This window comes from Moschus berezovskii, chromosome 21 (assembly GCF_049115385.1).
Source record: "Moschus berezovskii isolate FMDL1 chromosome 21, NW_MosBer_1.0, whole genome shotgun sequence".
NCBI lineage: Eukaryota > Metazoa > Chordata > Mammalia > Artiodactyla > Moschidae > Moschus > Moschus berezovskii.
The window spans coordinates 2,074,622-2,090,706 of record NC_142480.1 but is presented as its reverse complement, the minus strand read 5'-3'; positions in this window follow the sequence as shown (position 1 = coordinate 2,090,706).

Genomic DNA, 16,085 nt, shown 5'->3' with positions numbered 1-16,085 from the left:
TTCTGAGTTTTTGAATCACACAAGTTTGAAAGAGAGGGCTTCCCAGGTGGCTCAGTAGTAAAAGAATCCACCTCTAATGCAGGAGACGCACGTTTGATCCCTGGGTTGGGAGGCTTTCCTGGTGAAGGGAATGGCAGCCTGTTCTAGTATTTTTGCCTGGAGAATCCCATGGACAGAAGAGCCCCCGGGCTCTAGTCCGTGGGGTCGCAGAGTCAGACACGACTGAGCGCACACGTACAATTTGGAAGAGAACAATATAAAAATATTATAAACTTTCACTGAGACATTCGACTCCACTGACAGGAATGATCTGGAAGCTGGCTGCGGTGTCACCATGGCCTCCCCTGACGAGTGGGCCCTGGTGATTGACGATCCCGGGTCCAAGCCCTGAAGACACACAGCTGTCCTGGGAGTTGCACAGACCCCAGGGGCCCAAAGAGGTGCCTTGGAGTTTTCTCCGTTTACCCCAGTGAGGCAGAGCCTGTTCCCCAAGTTTTCCAGAGCAGATTGCTATGGGTCATGTCCCTCTCTTTCAATCCTTGTGAAAGCAGCATTATTTGAAGTAGGGTTATGTGGTTATAAAATGATGAGGCTCCCTCTGTGGTGTGTCCTGGAGCCGTGGCGGGTGGGGGGCGGCTGTCCTCAAGGACAGATGAGACATATGGATTTTACCAAAAGGCAGAGGTTTTTATTCCAGAATGAGATGTGACAGCGGTCAACAGGCTGGGTTTCTTCCGTAGCTTACTAACTGCCACCAAAGATGATCTCCAAGGAGAAATCCTGGAGACCAGGGGAAGCGCACACACTGCCGCCCCCCGCCCCGCACCCCAGGCTTCTAAGGGCCCCGCGGGCGGACATGGGGACACTGAGGTGCTGGGCGAGCCTGCGCGGCCCGTCAGCTCCGTGGGCTCGTAACCCAGTGTCCACAAAGGCCCCCGCAGAGTGTAGCGCGGGCACCAAGCAGCCTGAAACACACGGACTCCCAGGAATAACCCCATCTCACTCATCACGCCACGGCGCAATACAGCCCGTCACCAGCCCGGTGACACCGTGGGTCTGCAGAGAGACAGCAGCAGGGTTAGGGGGCCAGGCAGGGCCCTGGTTCCATGTGAGCGAGCCTGGAGGCTTGAACTGTTCTTCGGCTGTTTGTTTTTTTTTCCGTTCTCTGGCTTTTAATTCTTGCTCCCATCCGGTCAGACTTACTGACTGGCTTTCAGGTTATTTAAGTCTTAAATGGGAAAGATTGAAGACAGAAGGAGAAGAGGGCAACAGAGGATGAGATGGTTGGATGGCATCACTGATTCAATGGACAGGAACTTAGGCAAACTCCAGGGGATAGTGAGGGACAGGGAAGCCTGGCGCGCTGCAGTCCATGGGGTCGCAAGTCGGACACGACTTGCCGACTGAACAACATCATCTCCCAGCAACTTCCAGTGGTATGGTTTCTAATTCCTTTTGTGCATCAATTTTTAGAGATTTTGAGGGTGTCTCTTCACAGTAACCAGTTGCAGTTAAAAGATCCCTCTTGTTATGAGTTACCACCTCTGTGAAGACTGAGGGAGAGCTTGAAAACAGTCACCTGTGGGCTGGTGAGCGGCTGTGCAGACGCAGGTGTGTCCTGAGACCCCCTGAGATGCTGAGGTCCCAGCGGTTTGCCTGGACCTCCCGACAGCTGACTTATGGGCTCACTGAGCAAATGCATTCTGGGCTTCAGCTGGTGGCCTGGTGGCGCACTCCCTGTGTTTGTCTTGTCCAAGAACGTCTTCCCTCCGCAGCTCTTCCTGCACGGGTTATATTCGCCGCCTCGGGGCAGGCCTCCTGAGGTTCCCAGGGACAGAACCTTAGTCAGGTAAGCTCTGGCAAGGGTCAGGGGCAAGTAACAGGTAGGAGCCGGAGGTCTCCAGGAACGGGTCCTGTGGGCTTCCACACTGGAGAAAGCCCAGCAGCCAAGGCTGCTGTATCCCCAGGCTGGGCCCTTGGGGTGGCAGGGTGATGCAGGGCCAGGCAGAGACTGAGGCTCTGGTCCCGCCTGAGCCCCTCGGGGCTGGGGTCAGGAGATGCTGCTGCCCCCATGGTTCCCAGGATGCCTCAAGAGTGACTTCGTCACAGTGAGAGAAAAGCACGTGCATGTCACCAGAGAAGCCTGCACCCCTGGCAAAGAGCCCACACGCCGTCACTAAATAAAGAGTGGCTTCAGGATGAGCCAAAGCATGTTCTGTATTCAGACAAAAAGCATGCATGGTTCTTAGACTTTGTAATTAAAAATTGTGAAAGGCAAGTTTGCTTTGAGAACGATCTGAAGCAGCAGCGCCCACAGTGGCCGCGTCCTGGGCTGGGACATGGGGAGGGGATGACGGGCGTCTTGACACCCCCGTGACAGGAGGCCAGTGGGGAGGCGTGGTGCAGAGCACCCCCAGGCCTGGTGCCCAGAGTCCTGAGTGGGTCTCCGGGCATTTGCACTTGACATAACTTACATGGCAGTTAGACAGTGGGGACTCAAGAAGCGTTTCAGCAACACGGGTCTTAAGCGTGGCTGAAATGCAGTAACTGTATGTTGTCTTGTAATAATTTCATGCCAAGTGTCTACTTGGCTAATGGTGTAAACCGTATTGCTAGGTTCTTAAATGCTGAGTGAATTAACGAGGTGACAGTGCTGTTTTCCTCTTTCTTCAGTTCTTATATGTTTAAAATTAAGTGACTGTGTGAAATGTTACTTTAGGTCACAAATAAATGCAAATAAAATTTTTATTGAAGTCCAGTTGATTTCTAATGCTGTGTTTCAGGTGTACAGCAAAGTGATTCGATTATGCATATATATATATGTATACCTATATTCTTTTATTATTTTCCATTATAGTAAATCCTTGTTTATCAACTAAATTTTAATTACGTTTATTTACATGTGGCGCTAGTGGTAAAGACTCCACCTGCAATGCAGGAGGCCCCAGGTTCGATCCCTGGGTTGGGAAAAAACCCCTGGAGGAGGAAATGGCAACCCACTCCAGTATTCTTTCCTGGAGAATCCCATGGACAGAGGAGCCTAAGGGCTACAATCCAGGGGGGTCACAGAGTCAGACATGACTGAGCGCACACACGCATTTGGCTCTAAATTTGTATGCTCAGTTTAAAAAAATTAGGTGGTTTTAAGATGATTCTGTCAGCCATGTTTAAATATTTTGATAGACTTTTAAATTATTACAGAATAAAAGTTATCTCAGTGATGTATTTTATTCTGCTCTTCCCGGAAATCATCTCTGATAAGATTTAATGCTTCTGTTCTGAATGAAAAGTAAAACAAAATTGTCTCTCTCCCCTCTGTGTATGGGTGCTGTTTGTTCAGTACAGTCGCTCAGTCGTGTCCGGCTCTTTGCAACCCCATGGACGGCAGCACACCAGGCCTCCCTGTCTATCACCAACTACTCCTGGAGCGTGCTCAAACTCATGTCCATCAAGTCGGTGATGCCATCCAGCCATCTCATCCTCTGTCGTCCCCTTCTCCTCCTGCCTTCAGTCTTTCCCAGCATGAGGGTCTTTTCCAATGAGGCAGTTCTTCGCATGAGATGGCCAAAGGATTGGAGTTTCAGCTTCAGCAGCAGTCCTTCCAATGAATATTCAGGACTGATTTCCTTTAGGATGGACTGGTTTGATCTTCTTGCAGTCCAAGGGACTCCCAAGAGTCTTCTCCAACACCACAGTTCAAAAGCATCAGTTCCTCGGCGCTCAGCTTTCTTTATGGTCCAACTCTCACATCCGTACATGACCACTGGAAAAACCATAGCCTTGACCAGACGGACCTTGGTTGGTAATGTCTCTGCTTTTTAATATGCTGTCTAGGTTGGTCGTCGGGTGTGTTTGTAGACATTGGTTTTTTAATTGCTCATATTTGCTGCCCCCCAACCCCACAAAGGAACCAGGACGATCATCGGAAGTGCAGGGGACTCGCCGCGTCTGGCGCGGGTCCCTGACAGTGCACATGAGTGAACCGTCTCTCCCTGTCACAGCGTGAGTGCTGGACCGGCTGCCTCCAGGGCCTGAGGAGCGGCTGTGTGCAGCCTGCGCTGAGGGGCCTTCCAGGGAGACCGCCCAACCTCGGCCTCCTTGGCTGCACTGACTCACCTGGCAGAGCCCTGGGCATGTTGCAAGTGTGTGAAACTCCAGCGGGAGGTGCCTGTAGGTAGCTGTCACATGCAGGGGTCTTCCAGGGTCGCCCCTCCTTGAATGAGCCTGTGCTTTGATCCCCGCCTTCCCTCCCCTGAGGAGGCCCACCTCTGTGACTGCCCTCTGTGCAGACTGACTGCTGTGCAGAGCGCCCCCCTCCCCTGGAGTGGACGAGCCTCATCTCAGAGCTCCGGCCATAGCAGTGGGCACTGGCTTGTCACAGCATGGCCCATCTGCTGGGAAAAACAGAAGGCAAACAAGGCTTTTGTTTTAAAAAGAAAGGAGCATCCTAGTGTATCCGTGCTACCTCCCCAGGCCTAGCCATAGTGGTCAGACCTCAAGTACAGCCCTGGCCGGGGGGCGTCCCCTCTGGCAGGACACCTACCAAGCCACCTACACAGGCACAGCTCCCCCACCACGGCGGGGGGCTTCCACAGAGAACAATGACGGGCCTCCCATCAGCCAGAGCAAGGCTGCATGTGGGCCCAAACTCCAGAATCTGAGACGTGGGCCCAGAGGTCACCAGGGGATGTGACTGCCCCGTCCAGGGCAGGGGGCCTTCTCTCTTGTCGTGCCCAACCCCTGCCTGGCTCCCTGCGTTGCCTGGCGCAGGGTCGGCCTTGGACACACAGATGTGCCAGCGAGAGCACTGGAGCCCTCGACTGAGTAATGATAGCAGTGAGCCGGTGTTACTCCCTGCCGGCACGGCTCTTGGAGCTTCATTCAGAGGGCTGCCTGGCGTCCTCAGAGGCCTCAGCGGCCCCTCAGAGCACAGGGTCCAGGTGGGCCCTGCACCCAGGGCGCTCTGGAATCAGACCTGCTCTGATTGGCCCAGCTGTGTCCTGGGCCCGCCCCCTGGCAGGGAGGTTCATTGCCTGGCGCACAAGGCCCCTGTGGGGAGGGCCGCTCATGAACAGAGCCGGCAGGAGCCCTGGAGGGGCAGACACGTGTGCAGTGAGGAGCCGACAAAACTAAAGGCCACCAGATGCTCAGCGCTGAGAAAGTAAGCAGGCGCAGGGTTCAGGAGGGAGCGGGTGGCAAAGACGCCTGACCCAGATCTGGGCAGGAGTGACTGAGGTCCTGGGGCCGCGGGGTCCTGGCAGAGCCAAGAGCAGCAGCATGGCCAGCATGGTGGGGCAACGGGAACCATGGGGCACAATGGTTTGGAGAGGTAGGCCAGGGCCTGGCAGGCCACCACACTGACCCTGGCTTGTCCCTTGAGTGTGTGTGGGGAGCCACGGAGGGCTCTGAGCAAGGGAGGCCATGGCCTGTCACTCTGCTGGTGGCCAGGGCCGGAGAGACCCTGCTAAGCTCCTGCCGGGACTCGGGGTGGCAAGGAAGGTGGCGCGAAGTAGCCTGTCCAGGGGCCACTAGCCGTTCATGGCTATTTGTGTGTGTGTTGCTCAGTCGTGTCCAACTCTACGACCCCGTGGACTGTAGCCCACCGGGCTCCTCTGTCCATGGAATTCTCTAGGCCAGAATACTGGAGTGGGTTGCCATGCTCTTCTCCAGGGGATCTCCCTGACCCAGGGAGGGAACCCGGGTCTCCTGCATTGCAAGCAGATTCTTTACCATCTGAACCACAGGGAAGGCCTTTGATCTTAGCCAAAAGGCAGAGAAGCGAGAAGTGTGCTCTTTACATTTCAGTAAATATAAAGTGAAGTTAAAACTCAGTCCCTTGGTTGCACTTGTTCAGTCGCTCAGTCGTGTCTGACTTTGCAAACTCCTGGACTGCAGCATGCCCTTCACTACCTCCCCAAAGTTGCTCAAACTCTTGTCCATTGAGTCAGTGATCCAACCACCTCATCTCTGTCGCCCCTTCTCCTCCTTCCTTCAATCTTTCCCAGCATCAGTCTTTTCCAGTGAGTCAGTTCTTCTCATCGGGTGGCCACAGTATTGGAGCTTCAGCTAGTGCTCGGTTGCCCCAGCCCTTGTTGGATGCACAACAGTCACGTGTGGTTCGTGGCTACTGTGTTGAGCATCACAGATGTGAAACATTTCCGTCATCACAGGAAGTCCTCAGTGCCAGGCCAGGAGGTGCAGTGAGCAGTGCTCTTCCTTCTCTAGTCCCGGGGGCTGGCGGTCAGCATGAGTGAGTGTGGGCTCAGCAGCAGGCGGGGTGGAACAGAGCTGAGAACTGAGGAGGGGATGCAAGAGGCTGTGTCCCCGGGAGGACAGGTGGGCAGCTCAGGTGAGTCAGTGCCTGGCCAGGCGGGGCGGGGATCCAGGAGATGCTCCGAGCCAGCCACAGCCACTCAGCTCTTCCAGGATGTCTGTCTGGCAAGAAGCGCTGCAGCTGAGGCCACACGGCCGCGAGCGTTGGAGATGCGGCCGGGCTGAGCTGAGCTGTGCTCTGAGCCTGCACTGCACCCTAGACTCCAGACTTAGTGTGAGAAAAGGAATGTAAACCATCTCACAGCTTTTTATCTGTCCAGTAGATTACGTGCTGAAGTGGTACTTAGATATATCGGGTTCAGTAAGATATATTTGTTATTGTTTAGTCACTCAGTCGTGTCTGACTGTGACCCCATGGACTGCAGCATGCCAGGCTTCCCTGTCCTTCATTATCTCCCGGAGTTTGCTCAGCCTTACGGACTTACGTCTGTTGACTCGGTAGTGCCATCCAACCATCTCACCCTCTGTCATCCCCTTCTCCTGCCTTCAATCTTTCCTAGCATCAGGGTCTTTTCCATTGAGCTGGCTCTTTGCATCAGGTGGCCAAAGTATTGGAGCTTCAGCTGCACCATCAGTCCTTCCAATGAGTATTCAGGGTTGATTTCCTTCAGGATTGACTGGTTTGATCTCCTTGCAGCCCAAGGGGCTATATTAAACAGCCTTAAATTCTGGGACTTCCCTGGAATTCCAGGGGCTAAGACTGTGCTTCCACTGGAGGGGGCCTGGGTTTCGATCCCTGGTCAGAAAGGTAAGATCCTACATGCTGCAATGAAGGTCAGAGATCCTGTGTGCAGCCAAATAAGTTAATTAAGATTTAGAAAAAAAAGGAAATTCTGACAGAGGCTGTAACATGGATAAACCTTGAGGACAGTGTATAAAGTAAAATACACTAGACAGAAAAGGACACATTCTGTGTAATTCCACTGATGAGGTGCATGCAGTCGTCAACTCCCGGAGACAGGAAGTAGAGCAGTGACTTCCAGGGGCTGCAGGGGGAGAGGTTATTGTTCAGTGGGTATAGAATTTCAGCCCAGGAAGATGAAAACGTTCCATGGCAATGGTCGTACAGTAATGCGAACGTACTTCACGTTCCTGAACTATACACCTACGGTAGCTAACAGAAACTATTTCAGTATGTCTGTTTTGCAAGGAGATCAAATCAGTCAATCCTGAAGATCAACCCTGAATATTCATTGGAAGGACTGATGCTGAAGCTCCAATACTCTGGCCACTTGATGCGAAGAGCCGACTCACTGGAAAAGGACCCTGATGCTGGGAAAGAGTGAAGGCAGAAGGAGAAGGGGGTGGCAGAGGACAAGATGGTTAGACAGCATCGCCGACTCAGTGGATGTGAGTTTGGGCAAACTCCGGAGATAGTAGAAGACAGAGCAGCCTGGCGTGCTGCACGGAGTGTGGAAGAGGCAGGACGGCTGCGTGACTGAACAGCCCCAGTTAAAGACAAGTGTTTCCTGATAGAATTTGCTGAGGAAAGAACAATAATATATATATCTTAGTGAGGTTAGTTTCCCATGCTTCTTTTCACCTTTATTTTTTTACTGTGGCTACCAGACAGTTTTAAAAACAATGTGGCTCACTTTAGTTTCCTGGTTCTGTTAAGAGCCTGACTCTTCTGGTGGCCCCCAAAAGGTGAGTCCACACCCTAAGCCTTCCTACCTGGGATGGTGACCTGATTTGGAAGCAGAGACTTTGCAGAGGTCATTAAGATAAGGATATTAGGAAGAGATCATCCTGGATTTAAGAGTGTCCTTAGAAAGGGGAGGGAGAGAAAACCAAGACACAAGGGAAGGCTGTGCACAGACAGACAGACACAGAAGCTGAAGTGACGCAGCATCTTCAATACAGGGCCCTCAGGAGCCGCCAGAAGCCGGGGAGAGGCCTGCGACAATGCAGAGGGAAGCAGCTGTGCCTGCACCTCGTCCCGACCTCTTACCGCCAGAGAGCACATTTCTGTGTTTAAAGGCCCCCAGTTGGTGGCCTTTTGTTCTGGCCGCCACAGAAAACATGCTCTGACGGGCTCCAAACTTACTGTGAGTAAGGCGACGAGCAGGAGAACGCACTGCATTCTGGATGAGATTGGGTCGATTTACAACCCTGCAAAAGGAGAGGGAGATTTACGTCTGATGGGTCAGCAGCTTCTAGAATGAATCAATAAATGAAAATTTCCAGAGGCCCCACTAAAAGCCTCTTCCTGAGTCTAATCTTCAGAGGCCAAAACGTGGGCAGAGGCTTCAGTCTTCCTCACTGCAGCAGCCAAGTGGGCACTCGACTTGGGGTCCAGGGACTAGACCTCAGTTGAGGCCTTATGGCCAGTTTCTGCTCTCGAGCCTCAGCTTCTCCATCTGTGAAGTGGGATCGTGCTTCCTGCCCTGGCTAGCTCCTGGGGAATGGGTGTGCCAGAACACGGGATGAGGTGATCTGTGGTTTCTGAGCTTCTCTGCAGATGGGGTCACGGTGCTGGATGAAGCAAGAGGCCTTGGGTGGGCTTAGAGGGACCAGCACAGCCCAGCCCAGGTGAGCTCACCTTGGCTCTCCTGAAGGCCTGTGTGTTCCTTTGCAGCCCTTGCTGTGATGTGTCCCTTTGCACAGTTCCCTGCTCAGCGCCTGTCCCTCCCTCGCTCTGTCCTGCAGAGCTGCATTGGGGAGGGGTTGCTGGCACAGACAGAGGCCCGTCCCAGGGCTGAGAGCCCTCCCTGGGTGCGGCGGCTGGGTCTGCTGGCTCCAGGGTTTCTGCCAGCCTGGCCTTCCCCTCTGCACTCGGGACCAGCGTGGCGGTCATCGTGGGGGGGTTGGGGCATGCCGCTTCTCTAGGTCCACTCTGACTGGCCTCTGCCCCCTGTGCCCCGTGCCCTTCCTCCTGGGCATTTCTCAGGTCGTGTGGTCCCAGCTGGGCCAGCCTGCAGGTGACTCGAGTGGGAGGGGATAAAGGGCCCTTTTCTCCCAAAGGTAACAGTGAGTCCACCCGGTCAAGTGGGGACCAAGAAGTCCACGAAGAGAGAAAACCTCCATCAACGGCGCCCACAGTCGCACTTCATACATAGTCAGGTGTGTCTGGCAGCCAGGGGTTTGGGGATGGAAGGACGGAAGCCAGTCTCGAGGCAGGGACATTTGGGGGCCCGAGGGTTCAACAAACCTGACTGGCTGAGCCAGAGCAGAGGTCTGCTCGGAGGTCTGCTTGGCGGTTCCCCACTGCACCCCATCCCCAGAGGGAAACGCCTGCGTGAGCTCAGAGAGACCCCCCGTACAGAGGACCTGCTCCCAGCCTCCATTCTCTCCCCTGTCCAGGGAGCAGCAAGCTCCCATCGTCTTACTCTGCATGCAGTGCAGGAGACCTGCGTTCGATTCCTGGGTCAGGAAAATCCCCTGAAGGAGGGCATGGCAGCCCACTCCAGTACCCTTGCCTGGAGAATCCCATGGACAGAGGAGCCTGGTGGGATACAGTCCATGGGGTCGCAAAGAATTGGACATGGCTAACACTTTCCCTTTTAAGTCGAGGTGTTCTCCCAGAGGTTGGTACCGGGGAGCTTGGGACCTGGGAGGTGGAATCCTGCTGAAGCCCTGGGCCAGGCTTTATGGATGGATGAGAGGTGGACAGTGGGGTGCGTAGATGTGATGTCTGGACCTGCTGCAGCCATTTCTGCTCCTATAAAGGAAGCAGACCGAGGCCTGACCACACCCCCAGACAGAGACAGAAGGGAGAGTCACGGGAGACAGAGCGCCCTGCCTGACCATGGACCCGGAATCGAGGGCACCCGCAGGGGTGCGGGGAGGGCAGGGCAGACAGGGATTCCCAGCTGGGGTGAAATCAGCACCTCGGGTGCTGGCTGTATCCTCGTTCGTTCTCTGTTCATTCACACACTCATTCAGGCATTCAGCTCCGCTGACCGAGGGGAGGCTGGGGTGGGTGGGAGGAGGAAGGCCCGGGTCTGTGCTCCCAGGGCACTCGTAAAGCTGGGGGACAGCTGGTCTCGCTGGATGAGGCTGGTGCCGTGGGGAGGCAGGAGAAGGCTGAGTCCTGAGGTGTCGGCGTGAGGCTGGCGTTGTCGGCATCCAGAGGTTAAACCCCCCAATAGCTCCTGTTTGTGGGGGGGCTGCAGCCTGTGCTGATTCCAGGAGAGACCTGGCATCTGTGTGACTATTTTTTTGTCTTAAAGCGAGTAAGCTATAATCTGGCTGTGTGAGGAGCCCAATATTTGTGTCCTTGAGCAAGTCAACGCCCCCTCCCTGGAACCACAGACGTCTCATTTGAAAAGAGCGGGTGACCAAGATGTAGACCCCCGGGCCTTTGGCATTCTGCACAAGCACGGCCGATGGGGACATGGGGAGATGGTCTCTCCCGTTGGGGCCTGGCCACCCGCCTCCAGGAGAGGGAAGGACCAGGAGGACTGCCTGAAGGAGGCCAACCGTGCTGGACCATAAAGTGTGGAGCCAGGTGGACAGAGGCAGGGAGACGAGAGAACACGGCAGGGTCAGTCCAGGCCATGAATCCACCCAGGGCCTTGGGGGCGGGGGCACGGGGCAACGGGGAGCACAGCCCAGGCCTTGGGACGTCCCGAAGCCCCTCAGGCTCTGAGCCCTACTATCGACACCAGCCCTCCCCTGAGGGAGCAGGGGGGAGCTTGCCCCACCGTGTGGTCACCTTGGAGACTGGCTGAGCCCCTTCCCCGAGGAGGCATCCCCAGGCACTGCCACTGATCAGCGGTGCCCAAGGATCAGGGTGATACACCGGACTGGCACTCTTGAGACCTCTCCCACCCACGGGCTCCTCCCAAGTTTCCCAGGGGCATGTGGGCAGCGTGATCATCTCCATTTCACAGGCGTGGTTGGGTCTGGATCTCTGGACTCCCGCAGGAATCTCCTGATTACAAAGGCGAGTGGACAGTTCAGGACTGAACGCGGTGCCGCCTTTCTCCCCTCCTGTCCTCTGACACTCTGTGTCGTGACCACCAGGAGGACCTCACCTCAGCTGTGCGCAGGGAGGGGCTTCACAGGCGGTGCTGAGAGCCCTCAGGGCCGCCCCTGGTCGTCCCCGGGTGTCAGGGGCTCCCAAAGATCCATGAGCACTGGAGGAATGGGGTCCTGCTGGGGTAACAAACCACCCCCAAACTCAGCGGCACAACACAGTGCTCTGTGCTCACGGCTAGACTAGTCAAGGGTCTGGGCTGGGCACGCACACCTAGGGTGGCTTGTCCATGCTCCTGAAAGCCTCAGGGGCTGGGGGACACCAGGGCTGGGGGCCCCGCACCATCCAGAGGCCTTTGCACTCACATGTCTGCAGGTGATGCTGTCAGCTGACCGTCTCTGCAGGCTGCTCTGTGTGGTCTCACCTGGGGAGCATTCGGGCCTCCCAGCTGCATGGCAGCCAGGTGCTCAGAGTGAGCTTCCCAAGAGAGCCAGGCGGAGGCAGGATCAGCCCTCATAGAGTCACACAGCATCACTTCCACTGTAGTGCAGTTCAGTTCAGTCTCTCAGTCGTGTCCAACTCCGTGACCCCATGGACCGCAGCACGCCAGGCCTCCCTGTCCATCACCAACTCCCGGAGTTCATCTAAACTCATGTCCATCGAGTCGGTGATGCCTTCCAACCATCTCATCCCGTCGTCCCCTTCTCCTCCTGCCCCCAATCCCTCCCAGCATCAGAGTCTTTTCCAGTGAGTCAGCTCTTCATATGAGGAGGCCAAAGTATTGGAGTTTCAGCTTTAGCATCAGTCCTTCCAATGAATACCCAGGACTGGTCTCCTTTAGAATGGACTGGCTGGATCTCCTTGCAGTCCAAGGGACTCTCCAGAGTCTTCTCCAACACCACAGTTCAAAAGCATCAATTCTTCGGCGATCAGCTTTCTTAATAGTCCAACTCACATCCATACGTGACTACTGGAAAAACCATAGCCTTGACTAGATGGGCCTTTGTTGGCAAAGTAATGCCTCTGCTTTTTAATATACTGTCTAGGTTGGTCATAACTTTCCTTCCAAGGAGTAAGCATCTTTGAATTTCATGGCTGCAATCACCATCTGCAGTGATTTTGGAGCCCAGGAAAATAAAGTCAGCCACTGTTTCCACTGTTTGCCCATCTATTTGCCATGAAGTGATGGGACCAGATGCCATGATCTCAGTTTTCTGAAAGTTGAGCTTTAAGCCAACTTTTTCACTCTTTCACTTTCATCAAGAGGCTCTTTTGTTTTTCTTCACTTTCTGCCATAAGGGTGGTGTCATCTGCACATCTGAGGTTATTGATATTTCTCCCGGCAATCTTGATTCCAGCTTGTGCTTCCTTCAGCCCAGCGTTTCTCATGATGTACTCTGCATATAAGTTCAATAAGCAGGGTGACAGTATACAGCCTTGAAGTACTCCTTTTCCTATTTGGAACCAGTCTGTTGTTCCATGTCCAGTTCTTTATATTTTTTTGTGTGTGCAAATGCTTTTTATTTCCATTTAATCAGATCATTTTTGTCTTTGATGATATCTTCAATAGTCACAAATCTCTTTCTTGAACAGCTGTTATAAATAAGGAATTTGTGGCTAAATAAGGTATCAAATACAGCCCCAAGTTAATTTTTTGATCCACTTACTCCCAACAATATTTATTCACTAGTGATTTGACTCATTATTTTATGGCATCTGGTTTGTCACACATTCAGTTCAGTTCTGTCGCTCAGTCACACATTAGGTTCTTATAGTTTAACTCTTTCTACTCTATCAATGTTTAAAAATTTTAGTCAATATTTGTACAATTGTTAATCAATTAGCCTTTACTGAGTGTTTGTCAGTGTCGTGTCCTGTGTGGGATATTGTTGATGAACACAAAGGTAGAAAGACCTGGTTTGTGACTAAAGGTAGCTCACAGACTAGGGGCAAAGAAGTAAAACGAACATGTCTTTTCCGTAGACAGACAGGCGAGTAAGCCTGAAGACCGATGTGTGAGCAAATGTGTAAAACAATGTGGTAAGTGTTCATACCTTCAGTGTGGCTCAAATGTTATGCTCGCATAGCAGAGGAGATCAGGGAATCCTTCTCAGAGTGGGTCTGAAAGGTCAAATGGATTTTAAACTGCAAGTCAGCATTTTTCAGATGGAAGAGGAGGAGTGATGCAATTGGAGCCGGCAGAATGGCATTGCAAAGGTAGGAAGGAATAAAGAACATGATGTGTTGGGGGCACACGTCTGGGTGCAGCTGGACATCGGTATATGGGCTGTCATGAGAACAGTGACGAGGAAGGTCGGGTAGGGCAAGATCGCCAAGAACCTCGCAAATCACACCAAGATGGAAGGTATTATATTCCAACGAAGGTTTTTAAGTAAAAGAGACAGGATGAGAATTTTATTCTAGAAAGATCATTCAGAGGACAGTGAAAAGGAGAAAGAGGATATGGGAGAATCTGGAGTCTGAAGGTGAGCGTGGAGATAAGAGTCTGGATGCTGGATGACGAGGGCCCACACCAAGGTACAGGCAGCAAGAAAGGCGGAGAGGGAGGGGTCAACACGAGCTCGGGACATTTCTAAGATCTGGCAACTTCACTGGCTAAATGTTGCAAAATGACCACACTTCTTTCCTGATAACCCCCTAAGAAAACAAAAGAGGAACTAAATAGCCGTAAACCCACAAACACAAGAAGAATCAGAGAAAAAAGATAAAAACAATTCTTGGAAAGTGGAGAGGTGACAGAGGAGTAGTAACAAACTGAGCAGAGCCGAGGATGAACTCTAGGGCCCACGGACAGGGTGCTGGCAAGGACCAACCCAATGTACCCTGCTGCTGCTGCTGCTAAGTCGCTTCAGTCGTGTCCGACTCTGTGCGACCCCAGAGATGGCAGCCCACCAGGCTCCCCCGTCCCTGGGATTCTCCAGGCAAGAACACTGGAGTGGGTTGCCATTTCCTTCTCCCCACGTCCAGTTCTAACTGTTGCTTCCTGACCTGCATACAGGTTTCTCAAGAGGCAGGTCAGGTGGTCTGGTATTCCCATCTCTTTCAGAATTTTCCACAGTTTATTGTGACCCACACAGTCAAAGGCTTATTGCCAAATTCAGACTGTAATTGAAGAAAGTGGAGAAAACCACTAGACCATTCAGGTATGCCCTAAATCAAATCCCTTATGACTATACAGTGGACGTGAGAAATAGATTTAAGGGACTAGATCTGATAGATAGAGTGCCTGATGAACTATGGATCGGTGGTTTGTGACATTGTACAGGAGACAGGGACCAAGACCATCCCCATGGAAAAGTAATGCAAGAAAGCAAAATGGCTGTCTGAGGAGGCCTTACAAATAGCTGTGAAAAGAAGAGAAGCGAAAAGCAAAGGAGAAAAGGAAAGATATAAGCATCTGAATGCAGAGTTCCAAAGAATAGCAAGGAGAGATAAGAAAGCCTTCCTCAGTGATCAGTGCAAAGACAGAAAAACAATAGAATGGGAAAGACTAGAGATTTCTTCAAGAAAATTAGAGATACCAAGGGAACATTTCATGCAAAGATGGCACAATAAAGGACAAAATGGTAGGGACCTAACAGAAGCAGAAGAGATTAAGAAGAGGCAGCAGGAATACACAGAAATACTGTACAAAAAAACAACATCTTCACTGTAGCACAGGTCTGCCTGATTCAAAGGGAGGGGACAGAGACACTGTCTTCGTGGGGAGGAGTGTCAAAGTCACTTGGTAAGAGGAATGTGGTGGTAGTGGCGGTGGGGTGGGGGTGGGGAGATACTGAAGCTGCCATCTTTGGAAACTGTACGCTGGGCCTGCAGGGGTACCACCCAGCTGCCACCTGTCTTTTCCCTGAGATGATGGCTCGTGCCCCCTCCTCACTCTGCACCACACCACACCTCCAGTTCCTGCAGCTTTGGAGCACGTGTTCCAGTGGTTTTAATCGTTTTAAAAATATTTACTTATTTTTTGGCCGCACCGGGTCTTAGTTGCAGCCCTGGGGATCTTTCTTGTGGCCTGTGGACTCCTGGTTGTAGCAGGATCTTGTTCCCTGACCATCAAACCACAGCCCTCTTCACTGGGAGTCTGGAATCTTAGCCATTGAACCACTGGGGAAGTCCTTAATCATTGGTTTTTAACAGCAGAATCCGTGTCCTACAGGGTGTCTCATGAAGGAACTTTGCACCTGGGGGCTGGCTGTCCCTGAGGAACTATGGCCCTTCCCTCAGGAGGCCTGAGGCCTCCCAGCAGGCATCTCTGCTTGGCCAGCATCACCCCACTGTAATCCAGGTGTGGCGCCCCTGGGGATTCCTGCTGGGAGGTATGACTGCCCTGTGTTCCAAACCATCTTTTCAAGGGTGCTGGACTGGCAGGTTGCCACATGTGGAATGCTCATACACTGGGGTGTAAAATGGCCAGTCACAAAGGAAGAAGGCCTGGAAGTTTCTTATAAAACTGAACATGCCTCTTGCTCTGTAACCAGCAGTTCCATTCCTAGGTATTCACCTGAGAAAGGAAAATGTACGTCCTCCATTTCTTTCCAACTGCGGTGCTGGAGAGACTCTTGAGAGTCCCTTGGACTGCAAGGAGATCAAACCAGTCCATCCTAAAGGAAATCAACCCTGAATATTCATTGGAAGGACTGATGCTGAAGCTGAAGCGCCAATACTTTGGTCATGTGATGCAAAGAGCTGACTCATTGGAAAAAACCCCAATGCTGGGAAAGATTGAAGGCGGGAGGAGAAGGGGACAACAGAGGATGAGATGGTTGGATGGCATCACCGACTCAATGGACATGAGTTTGAGCAAGCTCTG